We start from the raw sequence: 16,658 nt of genomic DNA on the forward strand, positions 1-16,658 counted from the left end.
TCTATCTATCTATCTATCTATCTATCTATCTACCTGATTTTGCCAGCAGATCCTGCTGAATCCTTCAGTTTGCCTTCTATTATATAACCAGAAATGTATTTGAGTCAAGAGGTTGTTGAATTTTTTTTTTTTTTACTTTTACTCTGACACCCAAAACCACACATCGTCTCAACTCTCCCTGACACAGCCTCAAGACACTGCAATTTCATTTCTGCTTGTGTCCAGTTCAATTCAATCCAATCCATATTTGATCTCCCAGATGGCATGCAAGCACAGTCATGTGTACAGCATGTGTGAAGGCCGGTACGTACGAAACTGGATGACAGACACTCAAGCACACCTAAGCGAGACAACAGAGTATTATTTCCCCGGTGATTTTGAATGGCAGGGTTGAGTGGGAACATTGAACCAGATGCTCTTTAATCCTGTAATGAGAAAACCAGCCAGCCACACATGCCGAATGCACACACACTCGCACTGAAGCAATAATCTGGTAGACACAATGCTGCTCTTTTAATCCTGATCCCTCTCTCACTCATAATGATGACACTAAGACTCCCTCTCCTCTGTTACAACTAATCATTTATCTGTTTATCTGACTACGCATAGTGAGAAACACAGATTGGCTTTGTGTAGCCGTCTGTTCCAATTTAATAGCATGGGAAGAGGCTGGTGAACAGAGAGAAAGACAGATGTGCTGAGAAACTGTTGTACACTGATTTCGGTTCCGTCATTTCCTTTGTGTTGAACAGACTGGCTGAAGTTTTACAGCATACTTTTGGCAAAAAGTATTTGCCCCCTTCTAGATTTCTGTTTTGTGGGGATTTTCAGTCATACTTAAAATGCTGGTGTGGTTATCCAAACCCACGTAGCCCAATGTGAAAAAGCTATTACCCCTTGAAACAAAACCGGACCAAACTTGGTGGCAATGATCAATCCACATTATGTCACTGATCAATTTTGACTCACTAGTCTTTACACAATTCTTAAACAATTCAAATGCAGACTTGCTGGTGTTCTTCAGATCATTGTCCTGCTGCATGATGCAAGCATTCAAGCTTAAGGTTGCAAACAGATGGTCAGACATTCTGCTAGAAAGCAGGATTCATGGTTCCATGACAGGATGTCATCACAGTCCTGAAGCAATATCACCATAGCATTACACTTTCATCAACATGTTTGACTCTTAGTATAGTATAATGTTCTTTTTCTTAAATGTGCTGTTTGTTTTATGCCAGATAACAGAGGCCTTTTGTATTTTACGATGTTCTGGGTTATTTTGTGACCTCCTGGTTTAGTCATTAATGTGCTCCAGAAGGTTTCTTGGTGGGCCGGTCACTGCTGGGAGGACTCCCCTCTGTTCCATGGTTTCACATTTTCTGAATAATGGCATTTCTTGCGGTTCACTGAAGTCACAAAGCCTTGAAAATGTCTTTTGTAATTTTACTGGGCACTTTTAAGATCCTTTAGCCTAGTTCAGATGTATTCAATTAGAATCTTCCATTATGTTTCTTGATTCTATTGGTCAGACAGCAAGTAGGTCTGGTTGTAGCTAGTGATCGGCTTTTCAACAAAAGTTATTACTCAGATTTAGGATTTATTAAGGGTGGTATAAATGTTTTCCCCTTAGCAAATGAAATTATAATTTAAAACCTGTTGTTTGTATTTATTTCTGTTATCTTTGCCTAGTATTAGAATTTGAAGAGCTGAAAAATATGTTACAATAAAAAGCAACAACAAAAGAAACCTGCTAGGAGCCAAATACCTTTTCATAGCACTATATATATGAATGTCTCTGCAATATCAGATGCAAAAACTGCAACCTGCCAAACAGATTCTGGTAACCAAGCAACTGATTCGCTCCAAAATCTTTTAAAACCTTACATACTGCTGTCATTGTTTCAGAAAGTGTATGCACAGCAACACGAATGCAAAGACACACAAACGCAGACCCACAAATCCCTGTGTGGAAAGTGTGGTATACTTAGAATATAAACACTTCATTTCTAAGCTGCAGAAACTTTGAAACATATTCTCTCCCAGACATGCTGGCATCCAGAAATAGACGACAGCAAGAGCACATCATACGCTTTGTTTAGACCCAACGATTGAGATTGTACGGATGGAGAGAGCCTGCTCGTATGCTAAGTGAAGAGAGGTAACAGAAGAGAGGGACATGGGGAAAGGAAGGTAATCACAGTTCCACCCAAACAGATCTCTCTCGCTGTGGCACAGCTAGGCTAAAAATCAATAACGCTTCTCTTTTTCTCTTTTTCCGTCACCAGCACTGCTAAGAACAAACTTTAACACACACACACACACGCACGCACACACACACACCTACACACACACACACACACACAAGTAGACAAATGCAGACAAGCACAGACATCAGACAAAGCACAAATCACTTAAACACGCTCATGCTCCGATTCCTGCCTCGGGGGCCTCCAAGTGCCACCACATAGATTCGATCAATACAAGTAATATCAGAGTTTATGCCATTTGATCGCATTTGATGTGTGCTATTTCAACCATGTTTTTTCTTGGCAAAGGGAAAATGTACACCCACACTGATAAAAAAACAAAAACAAAAAAAAAAAATAGCTGACACATACATACCGGTTAGCATGTGAACGGCTCTCACACAGATGCCCACACAGATGCAGAGCAGTCAGAGGAGTGAACAGGAGTGAGCTGGAATCTGCTCATGCAAATCAGCTTTTTTTTCTTTTCTTTTTTTTTTTTTTTTACAAGCATGCTCCATTTTTAATCATTTTGAACGTGTGAACCCAAACATGCAGACAGAGGGCCTACAAGTAGGAGAGATGAAGGAGAGATGAAGGAATTTAGTTTTTAGAGAGGCTCAGAGAAATCGGCTTGCCCAACTCTGATGACCGTGCCAGCGGAAAGTTCTCTCTAATCAATGAACGTACCGTGCCAATTGCTTGAAAAATGTTCATATTTCAGCCACAGCAGTAGTGCTCATCATCTGCCATCAGAGGAGATGACGGCATTGGCATTGGAATGACAAGCTCCTTAAACTTTGGAGCGGCTACGTATGCAGCATTTTTGGAAAACTGTAGACAGCGATTTTACAGAAGAGCTATGGATTCAACACTTTAGAATGGCAAGCTAAACTTTTGATGAACTGTACGACGCAGTGAGACCTCTTGTGGAACCAGCTACACATAGTCTAACGAGATCAATGTCTACAAATAAGCATGTTGCTGCTGTATACAAACTGGCATGACTTGTGTGATGCCAAAAGGTGTTTTTGCTGCAGTTTGGCAAAGTATGCAAATTTCAATGTGCCTGAAAAGCCACCTCATCCTAAAGAAAAAAACTTTTCATCAAAAAAAAAAAAAATATGCAAGTTTCTTTGAAATTGCAGTGTTTCCTAAATAAGCAAATTTATTTTCATAATTCCAATTTTACAATTTTATGGTCAATAGAAAAGCAGCTTGAGACGATAGGAATTAGCATTCCTCAACCAACTTCAAACTGTTTTTGGTGCAGAATGTTGGACACAGATTTGAATAACAGAAATACTGCAGTAACAGAATGATGAACTAGATATGAATTATTTGTTAGGACAGTGAGGATGCTGCAATCTCACTGTTAGTCAATAATGACACTAAATGTTTTGGCAGTGGGAAGACTTGAGTGAGTGAGACAGACATGAAAACTAATGGAGGTCTTCTAGTTTTCCTAAAAATGCACATAAACTCATATTGTGTCTCCAATAACTCAGCACTGTTGCAAGTATTGAAATCAGGTCTTTACGTACACCTAAATGCTTTTGTTTTAGGTTTAGGGTTTAATGTAACACACTTATAATTAGGCATTATGCTATCGTAATCAGAGTTAGCATAAAAAGACAAAGAATCACCAAAAACAGAATGCCTCTTCCTCACATACAAGCACACATTTTATTACAAATTTAACAACAATCTCACCTTGTGCAATACATGCATTTAGACCTATCCTAAAATAAATACCCAGTGTGTCTCTTGTGTGTGAGTGCGTGTCAGGATAATGGCTTGTTTGTTTGTTTGCCGTTTGACACCGGTCCGCCCTCTCCTATTGATTAGTGCTCCTGCCTCCCTCTTTAGATCTCCTCCCAGTTGGCTGGTTATGAAAACACTATTGTTGGAGAGACAACTACTTCACCTGAAAGCTCCAAATGCCCAGTGCTGTGACTTCACAGGTCGACATAAGGCATTCACATCATCTGAAATCAGAATTGGATGCTAAACAGCAACTGTCAGAAGGGTTTTATTCTTTGTTTTTTAACACATTCCCATGTAAATTCTGACAGTCTCTCTGAGAGATCTGATGTAAAGTTTGAGGTATGTAGGCTGGTTGAGCAGATGATGTATTACAACCTGTCTCGTGAGGCTAAAACTAAGTACCCCCAGTGCTTCCAATAAATCTATGCGAACCATTAGCTGGTGGCTTGGGATTCATCCTAATCACTTAGAAACACATATACTTTACAGCGTTGCACAAGGTTACAAATGCTGCACCCTTCCACTGGGATCTGTGCTACTCAAAATCCTGACTTTCAGCAATATATTGTGGGCTTACATTATATTAAATAGGAGTAAGACAAACTCTTACAGTTATGACTAAGTTTTATATTGCTCAAGCCTCAAACACAAGCACAGGGCGTATCAGGGAAGTAGGTATTAAAAAAGTAAATCAAATCAAAACCAGAAGCTTGGATTTGTTCCAAGTGGAGCGATACCAATTTAAGTTTTCCCTATTTTAATTTTGATGATTATGGTGTGCAGCTGATTAAACACAAAAGTTAAGCTTCTCGGAAAATTAGAATATTGTGTAAAATGAATCAAAAATCTGATTTTTATTATGGAAATGTTATGTCATGGTCATGTCATGACCTAAATAATCATGGGAACCATTGCAGGATAAGTGATAGCTGTCTGGTAGACAGTCATTTACACAAAGGACGACACTCCACAATAAGTCCATGCTAAAGAAGCTGGTTGTTCACAGAGTGCTGTACCCAGGTATTGGAGCAAAATTTATGGAAAGATTATGCAAAGCATTTGTGCTTGGGGCACCCAAATGGCTAGGTCTAAGTGTGTGGTAATTGTCCATATTAGAACAATATGGACAATAGAAAGGAAGCTAAAATGAACTGAGCTAAGGTCACTGATAATTGGATCCTGATGATATGTCGAAACTATGGTTTTGCTCTTACCTGATGCAAGTGAAAACACTTATCCAGGTCGACATTGTGGGAAAGAAATAACCAATCTTGACAACTCTTTTGAAATAATTTTAAAAAATGCAGATTGACAGTTCATGCAGTTCAGTACAGATTATCTGGATACGTCGTCACTTTGCCAGAATCTGGAAAAAGATGCAAACTCTCACCTTCAGTTAAATGGAAATTGGCTCATTTGGCGATGTAAGTCTTGCCCACCCGATGATCTTGCAGGGTCCCAATCAAGAAGGAAGCCACAGCTCCACAATCAACATGTTCAAGCTTTACTTTGAACGTGCTGATTTCAGCAAATTTTACTGAAATTTGCTGCTGCCAACATAAACAAAACACATATCTTTTTGAGAAGTTCTATGGTCAGATAAGAATAATATAAAGGTTTTCAACTACACGGACAAGAAGTATGTTAGCAGGAGACAAAGTGAGCTTTGGCAACTGAACAACACCATGCATTATAATTAAAGCCCAAAATTAAATGTTATACTTATTCCCATGACAAGTGGTAATCTTCTGACCACAAATGTTACTGAAACATATTTAACTCTTTTTTTTTTAGACCTGGAAAAAATTAGGAGAATTTCCAAAGAGTTCACATAGTAAAAATCATCAGGGTTTTTTATTTAAGTCAAGTAAAAAGCCTTTAATTTGTTAAAAAAAACAATATCTTAGGGGAGCTAAAGCTAAAGTCATTTTTTTTTATCCTTTCCAAAATATATATCCAGTATTCTTTTTTCTCAGTCAGAGGCTGCTTTTCAGAACCAAATGATAATATATCCATGTTGTTTTGGAAAGAGATTGCTACATATAGTGCTCAGATTGTGACTCAGTGACTTCTAACAATTTATCTGGATTATAGTTCAAAGGTGAAGACATCAAAAGAATGAATGAGTGAAGTAAAACCTGCTCCCATTCAAAAATGCATTTCTCAACAGACTATCTTTGTGTGTGTTGGATCAGACACATTCCTGGACACGGAGACACACTTTTACTCACGCACACAAAGAAAGTGAAGTATAGATGAAACCTGAAGCAAACACAAACATCAACACCATCTGAAGAACACAGCTGCTGGACCGATCCCCTTCACCTCTGACATAGCAGGTCAACTGCATCTTTATTTCAGAAATCAGCCCCATTAATAATTCATAAAATTCCATCAATATTTCAGCGATAAGCAGTCTTTATTTCTGTCCTGCCGGTAAGACTAAATCATTAATGACCTATGGAACTCCAAAAAAAACAAAAAAAAAAAAACAAAAAAAACCACAGCAGAGAGTTAGTGTGCGAGTGTGTGTTAACGTTTCTTCGTCCAGGCATGTGAGCTGCCGACACTGGCCATGCAGGTCCCTCCTCCTCTTCCTCATCAGTCCTGCTTTGACGCGTGTGCAGCTATCCTTCAAATCACTTCTGCAATGGTGATCCAACACCCTGGGCAGCATGGGTCCAGTCCACTGATTAAAAGGAAATTAGTCTTTATTTTTAAAACTGGATTATCAGTTGAGACTTGTCTACACTCCCACAGAGGGAGGTGTCTAATTTTCGCAATGAAACGGCTGTTACTGGGAGTAATGTACTGGAGATGCAAAGGTTTTCAAACTGTTGAGGCCCCATAAATTATTTCAGATCTCATACATTGAATTTCAGAAATTAATACCGACCTGAACCTTTTTCCACATTTTGATACATTGCAACGGTAAATTGTGATTCTTGGGAATATATTGAGTTTAAGTACTTAGTTGTCATCGTTTTATCGTAGACCCCAACAAATAAATGTGAAGCAGAAGAAAAATTGCACATGATTTTCAAAATATTTCCAAAATAAAAATGTTCTCTGTGCTGTGCCTTATTTATTATAAGGGCCCCTTTTATGTAGACACCCCTAAGTAAAATAGGGGTGTGGAAGAGCGTTATTGAGAGAAGTGCCCAAGAAGGACCATGGCAACTCTGAATGACCTCCAGATATCACCAGCTCTTCAGGTCATTCAAAATTAAAAAAAACATTCACACTGAGAGGCCCAATCTGACTTTTTTTCCCGTAAGCAAAACAAATAAATAAAATCACACCCCGGCGTCTTTCTTATGTGACCCTCAATCACACATGTTGCCCTATCTGACGGTTTTCCAAGTGACGTCAGGCTGAACAGTCATGTTGTATTTATTCCAACTTTTGCATCATCGGTTGTGACAAGTTTGCACTGGAGGAGGCGGGGAGCTGTGAGATCAAATGTAAACAGTGGGGGGAAACAAGCATGTTTAATATTTGATAACTGCTTGCTCCCTCCAATGTTCTGTTAGTTTCAGCTAACTCTTTAATCAGACGTTGTGCGACACAACGCTTCTTACATGTAAGTGATGTGGATAAACAAGGAACTCACTACGTCGGTCTTCTTTAAAAGAATAATAATAATAAAAAAACTTGCCACAGCCATTATTTACAAATTTTACTGCCAAGATCCCTGATAGAGCTGGTCACAATTTTTATTGGTATAAATAGTTCAACAGTTTCATTATGAAGACATATATGCCATCATGTGTAACATCAGTATTTGTTTCCATAATGTGATGTCACATCTCTTTTAGGTGACAGGACACAAGAAAGTTGAAAAATGTTCAACTCTTGGTGCTATCGCGTCATGTGAAGTGGCAGAAAACGTTCACCTTTCGTTGTCATTCTGCGCTCTGCTTGTATCGAGACCATTATGGTAGGGTATCTGAAGCAAAGATGAATGTACTAGAACTACTCCTTTTTTTTGGATGCTTCGACTTCATAGCTCTTTATCACATCTAATTTGCTTTATTTATGCCTTTATTACCTTATATTTTGTTTACCCTGTAAAGAGCGGACACCAAAACTTCTCATAAGGAGCTACAAACAAGAAGAGCACAAATGTTACCAGTGTTAATTGTACCATTGTTTGAGAATCATGTTAAGATGAAAGCATTGCTTATTCAAAAGTGTGTAGAACTAAATCCAACAGGGAATGATCACTATTGTCTCGTAACACAGCATTCTAGTTCCACTTCATAGCATTGTATATCTGGTGGTTGATAAAAGGTACAGAGCGACAGAAAAAGAAGTAGAAAAAAACCGTAAAACCTCAAGGAAGGATGGTTTTTTTTTATGAGAGGTTTCGGACTGTGGACACGGCACAGTGAGGCTTTTAAATGGCTTAATTCCAAATGAAATTCACAACAAAAGCGAAGTTTTTTTTTCTTTTTTTAGTTTTACTTATGTTTTTGATATTTTTCCTTTTGTCTACAAACATAGGTGCAAAAAAAAAAATCTAAAACAGATATGTATTCTGGTCATGGTGTTTTATTTTAAGCCAACACGTGTTTATGTAACTGGAAACAAGACATTTGGATGACTCCCGGGTGGCTTCTATGTGCATTCGTCTGTTTCATCGCAGATGTAGTGGAGTTTAAAAACACATTGAGTCGATGGGTTCTGCCAATGTCATTGACAATATGCGATGGCTAAAGCTCAGGCAGCACTGAAAAAAATTGTCAAGAAATCTCATTTCTTCACCATCACACACAAGGACAAAAGTTATGGGTACGCTAGTGTCTCTCACTTGTCTGTCTTTTACGTATATGACAATGTCCTTTTGGTCAGTGCTGGATCTTAATCGCAAGACAAATGCATCCATACACTTCATCTGATTCCATAGCCAGTGCTGTTGTGTCACATTGTAACTAAATTGTAGGTATGAGACAAGTCATACAATTGATGTTCGTAGATGTTCTGCATTCACAGGAAGGGAAAATCAAGTGACTTGCAATTGGTTGCGCTAGAGTTTATCTAAGCGGTATCAGAGTAAAGAGGGTTGAATGCAAAGGCGCGTCCCTTTTCCATTTTACTTTTATTTTTACAAGTATAAGCTACCCAGTGTTGGCTCATGGGATTTGATTGAAATCACCTCATCAAAGTGTGTGTGGTTGTAAAGTGACAAAACACAATAAAGTTGAAGCGAAATGAAAACTTCAAGGCTCTGCTGGTGACTGTGGAGCATTAAAACAAACATAAACACATTTACCGCCGCTATCCAAACTGCTACCGAATTTAGACGTCAAAGAATTGTTCAGTTTCCACACTCTTCCTGACACAATTAACTCAGTACAAAACAAGACGTCGGGGAGGGGGAGACGAAATTCTGCATATAAATTAAACAAAATGTAAATGGAAGTAAATGGGGCAGCGATTGCGGAGGCCACACCAGCGTCACTAACACGAGAGCTCGCAAAATTTCTTCACAGCTCCATGATTTCATTGTCATTAATATTCACTGACCAGAATGGATGAGCGTAATAGCTGGTAAAATGGCCCGACTGTCAGAGAGCAAATTACTTTCATTTCAACGCAGTGCCACCAAGCAGCGAAAGGCAATGACATGTAAATAGCAGACAGGGGAAAAAAAGAGAAAAGAAGAAAGAAAGGCACTTACACAGAAGTCATTGACATGTAAATACCAACAGAGAGGAGATGGAAGATGAAAGCGGGAGAGAGAGTCAGAGCGCCAGAAGCCTTTTTACTTTAGGAGTGCTGTAATTGTCTTCACTCTCATTCATTTTTTAAACATTTAGGTGGAGAGCTTTGATTGATCGAATCACGCACGAGGCATTATGTTTCGAACACGACCTACGAAGAATGAAAATGACACCCTGCTTCCTCCTGCTGTCTCCACCCAAGTGCCGCTGCCACCCATATGAAACAGAGTTGTACACGAGTCACATAATATCCTCTCTTCGCACTGAAATGGCTTCCTCAGCGCGTCAAGTGCCGTGCTCCGCTGGCTGCAGCCGTTCGCCACTGCATTCCCGTGCCTGTGTGCTGTATGAGTGATGACGGGGAGCAACTGGCTTCCATTGGGATCTAATCAAATGTGAGGGTCCATGCGGGCTCGCGGCCTGATAGAGAGGCGCTTTAACAGAGCTGCTCAGGGGAGACTCATCCATCAACCTGCAACCAACCAAAGAGCAACGGGGCTACTGCTGGCAATGATGGAGAGCCAGCTGACTGACTGGATGGAGGCACGACAGTATGTATGGACGTGTGTCTGCACATGCGCCGCAGACGCATCAGTGTGTGGGAGCAACAGATTGTGATATAAGAGAAGATAACCACGTTATCCCATGCTTTACCCCCCCGAACAGTAAAATGAGTTATGTTTGAAAGCCTTGCATTGGACAGGTTTAGCAACACAGATATCAGTCTGAGCCTCCTTGAAGACGGCAGTGTGACAGAGCAGAGCGTCACACCTCCCCATATGCATAGATGTCCACCGCCATCCTTGTTTTTCAAAAGTTTACCATTAAAGAACTGAGTCGCCGAATCTCCACTGCAACTATTAGGCACCCTGTGCATGCCAACTAGTTGTTTTAGAAGACATGCCAGAAAAAATAGCCATATTTCTATCTCAAACTCTGTCATGAAAATTTTGCTAAGATCCTCCTGGCACTTTCATTTCAGCTGTTCAGCCTTATATTAGATGAGACAAAGTTTGAGCTTTTCAGCAACAAACTGGTGGGTGGGTTTGTTGGGTATCATAAGAAGTGTATGTGGAAAGGAAACTTGCTGTTAAGAATGGTAGCATCCCTAGGTGGGCCCCATGTGGGGAAAAGGAGGGCCCACATGGGTTTGCCTATGTAGGGCCACATCCCACATGGGCCCTACATGGGCCCTACAGGCATGCTGGTGGGCCCCATGCACACCTCTGTTCCCATACATAAAGCCAGTACAAAAGCTGTAGGGGGAGCTGAAGAGATGAGAGCACAAGAGATTCAGAGCAGCAGTTCTCCACCTTTTATTATACAGTAACTAACATCTCAGGATTTATGAATCAGTTCAAAATATCACTATTATTACCACTTCCGTGGTTAGGCTGGGCATTTATCTTTTCTTTGCAATGCTGATTACCGATGTGGGACATCTGAGAACCTGGTAAGGTTTTTGGTTATCCCGGACGAACCCCCAATTCTTATTATCCGGCTCAAAGGCCACAACAACTAGGGAAACACCCTATATATAAAAGTTTCTTAAATATGTGTTTATTTAAGGTTAAACTTAAAGTTTCTAATAGAGGTAAGGGCAGTGAAATTGGTGGCGCATTGTATTCATGAGTGGGAGACGTGGTTAAAGTGTTTTAATGTGCAATCAAAATAATTTTTCTCCACTCACTAAAGCTTAAGTGTCAAGCAATAGTGATAATGGTACTATTACTGCTACCATTAGCGATAAAAATCCTGGAAACAGCATCAAGACTGAAGTACAGCAGCATCATGCTGTGTGTATGCTTTACTGCAGGAGGAGCTGGTACACTTCACAAATTGATGGCTTAATAAGAAAATAACATGATTTGAGACATCTCAAGACATCAAGCAGACAGCCAGCCTTCAAACCGGACTCAGATCAGTTCTGTCAGTAGGAATGGGCCAAATTTCCAGCAAACTATTATGACGTTCCAAAGTGATATTCAAAATATTTGAACGAAACTATACAGTGTAAATTTTAAGCAATTAAAAAACAACTCTGCTTATTATTTTTTGTATTTAGGAGAGATCATTTTGGAAATCCCAACTGACCAAAAACAGGAAAAGGTAATTAGGATTAATGTCAGACGGTGGGAAAATGTATTTTCCTTTTACACATCACACATAAATATCTGGATTTAGATGGAAATGTACTCAAATACATATTTTGCTCCTGGAATACAGCATTCTTTTAAAGTTTCTCACACAGCAGGTGGTAAATGTGAGTGCCACTGTGTGATAAAACAAAACAGATAGAAAACCAAGAAAAAAATGAAACAAAACGAAACTGATAAGGATCAAACATAATACAAAATTTAAATGGTATGAAGGTGTGTGGGTGATTTTCTAGGTGAGTGTGTTTATCAGCGCAGATCTGCCTACGAGGGCAGTACCTAATCACAGTGGAGGTTAGATTTTTATCTCAGCCCCGTCTTATCTCCAGAGTCCCCTCTCTTTCTTTATCTTTTTGTCTGACTGTGGGCCTCTCAGGCTGAGACCCGCTACCGGGGAAAGAATTCAGATAATATTAGAGAAACGATTGTTTACACACACGAACCCATATAGTGCAGAATAACATGTTTTATTCTTGGTCTAAGTGAAGCAGTATGGAAAGTTCTGCAAGAGAAGGAGTAGGTGTTACGATGTTCTTCAAGCATGCCAGGGACAACTGTGTTTATTCTCTTTTTTCTTATTTATTCGGTCACATTACCTCTGCGCCTCGTCCCTGCAGCGACACAGCTATAATTCACTCCCCTAATTAAATATCTGGCTGCAAACTCAAAAGCCTGATTTTCTCCAATTGAATTTCCAATTCCTCACAGATACGCTGCATCAGCTTACGGATTCAGCCAGGCTCCGGGGTTGGAAGGATGCTTGGAGATGGAGGCTGGAGAGGCTGTAGATAGAAAGTGGGAAGATGTTGTGGGTGTATAGTAAAAAAAAAGAAAAAAAAAAAAACAAACAAAAAAAAACAACAAAACAAAACAAAAAGGAAGAGATATTCAGAGAGGAACAGAAAGTAAATCAGAGCTGAATCACAGAGAAGCTTGAAAGATGTATCCAGGGCAACATTTGGCTGAGCGTCTCCTGCTGGGCGTTGTCCAGGCACTTAGAGATGGGTGACACATGCTGGCATCTGTTTGTTGTGTGCATGCGTGCGCATGCATGTGTCTGTGTGTGTATGCGTGTGTGTGTGTGTGTGTGTGTGTGTGCGTGTGTGTGTGTGTGTGTATAGGGCCGTGTGGTCACTGGAGTTTAGAGATTACAGCAAGAGGTGAGGCCAAACTGACAACAGCTGCTGACTTACAAACCACATGACATTGATTTATTTTTGATTCCAGCCTAATACCCTTCCCTAACCCCTTAGCGCTCAGACACACTTGTCCACACGCGTACAGTTATAAGTCAGCATGATTGATATAAAAGCTGTCATTCTCTCTGCCAGCCTGTCGGGCTTCTCTTATCTCCATGGAGACACAGTGACAGGGCTTCATCCATCCCAAACACCCCCGACACAAACACATACATACAAATGTGCACAAACACACGCGTGCTAGCGCATAAAAAGTACACATTTCACCACATGCACAGATTTATTTATCTGTATAGCCGTATATGAGGCCCGCATGCACAAATATAGCACATGCTAATTATATTTTTTTCTGGCTGCAATTATTTATTACCTTCCTTCGTCGCCTTCTGGCTCAATCTTATCTTTGAAGCAGCCGAAGAGAGCCCGTTTCTCCACAAGAATCATTTAACTTTTATTTGAAATCTTCACTTGAAGGCCCTTTGATTTTGAAGGCTTCTCTTTGCCCACCAACGGACACATCTGTCATGCCGAGAGTGGGTCCAAAGAGTGTTACCGGAGAAGGGGAGCTTTAATTGGAGTTGCAGCTGTTGACACACAGGAGCAGAATGGCAATAACAGGCACACTTTATATGTTGTGCCACACTTTTTCTCATGACAGCTACTGTAAGATCTTTGCAGTTTTGGCATCTGAGTCGGAAGTTTAGTCAACAGGCTCTTCAGATATTTAGTCAAACCAGGGAAGCAGTTATTAGAGAAGTCAAAAAAAAAACAAAAAAAACAAGTGAATCAAATAAATAAATAAAAACTAAATGCTACAACTCAATATTTTTTTTATGACATGCTACTACCCTCTAGTGGACAGAAAAGCAGCCTGCAGGGTTTGTTTTGATTCTGGTTTGAAATGTTGTACATTCACCAGAAGTCGTGCTTTCATTATCAGTACATGCTTCATTTTATTCAGAGTTATGGGTGAGTGTAAGGGGGGTCGACATGTACTCCTTGCTTGCTTACACGTAGTCCCTAATCAGCTCAAAATCACCATTTAACCTAACATCCACAGACAGGGTGTTCTTAATAATGACAGCGAGTCTCATAATTGCATGATGATGTAGTTTTGTAGATTAATGTCTGCAAAATTCTACTGGAAGGGAACAAGGTATCAGATCACACCTCTGTCCAGTGCTGTTAGTCATATGCAAGAAAACACTAAGTACTGTAAAGCAAAAAACATTTTGAATATGGATTTCTAATGATTATCCTGCATTTAGATCCACATTTCTTTTTAACAACTGAGACCACCAACACAAAAGGACCATACAGCACGATGCTGAAACCACCTTATTCGTGGTAGACATGCTGCGTCAAGTGACGGGCAGTCTTAAGTTTTCTACAACGCAAAGATTTCTGTGATGTGGCTCATAATCCTCAAATCCTGGTTTCATCTGACCAGAGCACCTTCTTGCACAAGTTTTCTGCACTGCCAGAAAACAGACCCCAAATTAATCTTCTTTTGAATTTCTTTCAACAGTGGCTTTTTTTTTTTTTTGCCATGCGAACCAAATCTCGTCTCTCTTGTTTCAACAGTTTCTCCCACCTGAGCTGTGGCTCTCTGCAACTCCTCCATAGTGACCTGCACCTCTTGCCAGCTTCTCCATGCACGAGGAGCAGCTGTTCTTGCCGGCTAACAAAAAGAGTCAAGTTTTAAAACTTTATTGTGTATATTCAAATTAAGAAACAATCTTTCAAGTTAGTTTTGACAATAAATAGGCAAAAAAGGAAAATGTTTCATCACACATCTTTAAATATTAAAAAGACTTTTATATCAAAAGCTCTAATTTTATTTGAAAAATCATCTCATAATCTTTCCTTGTCTTTTTTTTTTTTTTTTGCTGTCATGCATTGTCAAGGTCAGTCCGATGCTGAGACAGCCTTTCTGTCACGTCAAACCCGTTTGAAGAAATATTACACACTCCTGGCCGGATAGAGCACTTGGAATATACTGCGACAGAGACAGATAAGCACTGAAGGAAAACCATCACTCATTTAGGGCCGTTTGGGTTAAGTCAACAATTTCAAAACCGGCCCACACCACCCGGGCATTATAAAACACACAGACGCACACAAACACTTAAAGCCTGGCATCCTCCTGCAGGACTGCAGCACGCCCTGTTGTCAAACTATTGGCAGGTCCCGACTTTTGTTGGGAGTCGGGACTTTACTCGCTCCGTACGATGTGCGTCCACTTAGCTCCGCACAAAGTGTTTAATTGGTCTGAGGAGGAGGAAAAAAACAGATAATAGGCACTTAGAAGATGTGAGGAGGGGTGTGTGGCTAAGAATGAATGAAGGATGTCATGAATGATGCCCTCTGTGCTTTCTGTGATATCACGTTCCTCTTTAACAGTCCAGACCTTTAATGCCCCAGCCCCCGCCCCTTCCTGTCTCAGTTAACAGGAGTGTCTGAATTGGCCACCAGCAACAACAAAAGAAAACAACTTCAAGAACGTAAATTAAACATACTGCAGATGCTTTTGACTTGCTGTGTGTGTGTGTGTGTGTGTGTGTGTGTCCGTGTGTGTGTATGTGGGCTACAGGGCCCTCCAGGCTGGGTGAATAATTAACAGGGCCAGTGAGTGAAGTAGGTACCAGGCAGGGTGTTTTGTTACCCCCGCCTCACTCAGCACGAGCAAACAGCATTAGATAAGCCTATCTCTATCCCCCTGACTTGTGTGCATGTGTGTGCGCAGTTGGGCCACTTTAGATGATTCAACCATTTGATACCTTCAAAAGCCTCCTGCAGCTCGGTAACAGTTCCCGACAGAAAGCCTAGACATCCCTTGTCAAACGAAGATGGGCTCCAGCAGCTGCAGCCACTGAACATCTTGTCACGTCTCACAAAGTTAAATATATTTCTTCCGTCAATACATTGAAAGGAAACCAGCTTTTAGTCCAGAGAAGAAACATGTAGTTTCACATCCCTTGAATATTTATAGTTTTTTTTTTTGTTTGTTTTTTTTACATGTTAAAATCACAATCTTTAAAGTATTTTTATTGAGATTGTACGTGACAGACCAACACAAAGTAGTGCATCACTGTGGATCAGAGCAGTACAATGCGTGTTGGTATTCACACACCTGGTAGAATCCAGAGGAACCAATTGTCTTCAGGGGTTTGTAACAGTCCATCTGTGTGCATCTTTAACTCGGTGTGTGAAAGCAGGGGCTCTTGGAAGACCTAGAGGTTTGCTAGAAAACATTAGTGAACAAGCAACATCATGAAAACCAAGGAACGCAGCTGACAGGCGAGGGGGACAGTTGAGGAGAAATTCAAAGCAGCTTTAGGTTTCAAAATTGTGGGGATACTTTCTTCCAGCTTTGGACAAGGGAGAAGAAAGGCGGTGAGACCTGATGGGAAGATGATGGAGCTAAAATACAAGGCAATCCTGAAAGAGAAGGCTTAAGGCTGAGAAGGAGGTTTCAAACATATTCAGATATGTGGAGGTTACACATTTCCTGCATCCTAATTATCCACTGCTCTGTTAGTTTATCAGATAAAACAATCTAAA

This window comes from Poecilia formosa, unplaced genomic scaffold (genome assembly GCF_000485575.1).
Source record: "Poecilia formosa unplaced genomic scaffold, Poecilia_formosa-5.1.2 Scaffold44, whole genome shotgun sequence".
Lineage (NCBI taxonomy): Eukaryota > Metazoa > Chordata > Actinopteri > Cyprinodontiformes > Poeciliidae > Poecilia > Poecilia formosa.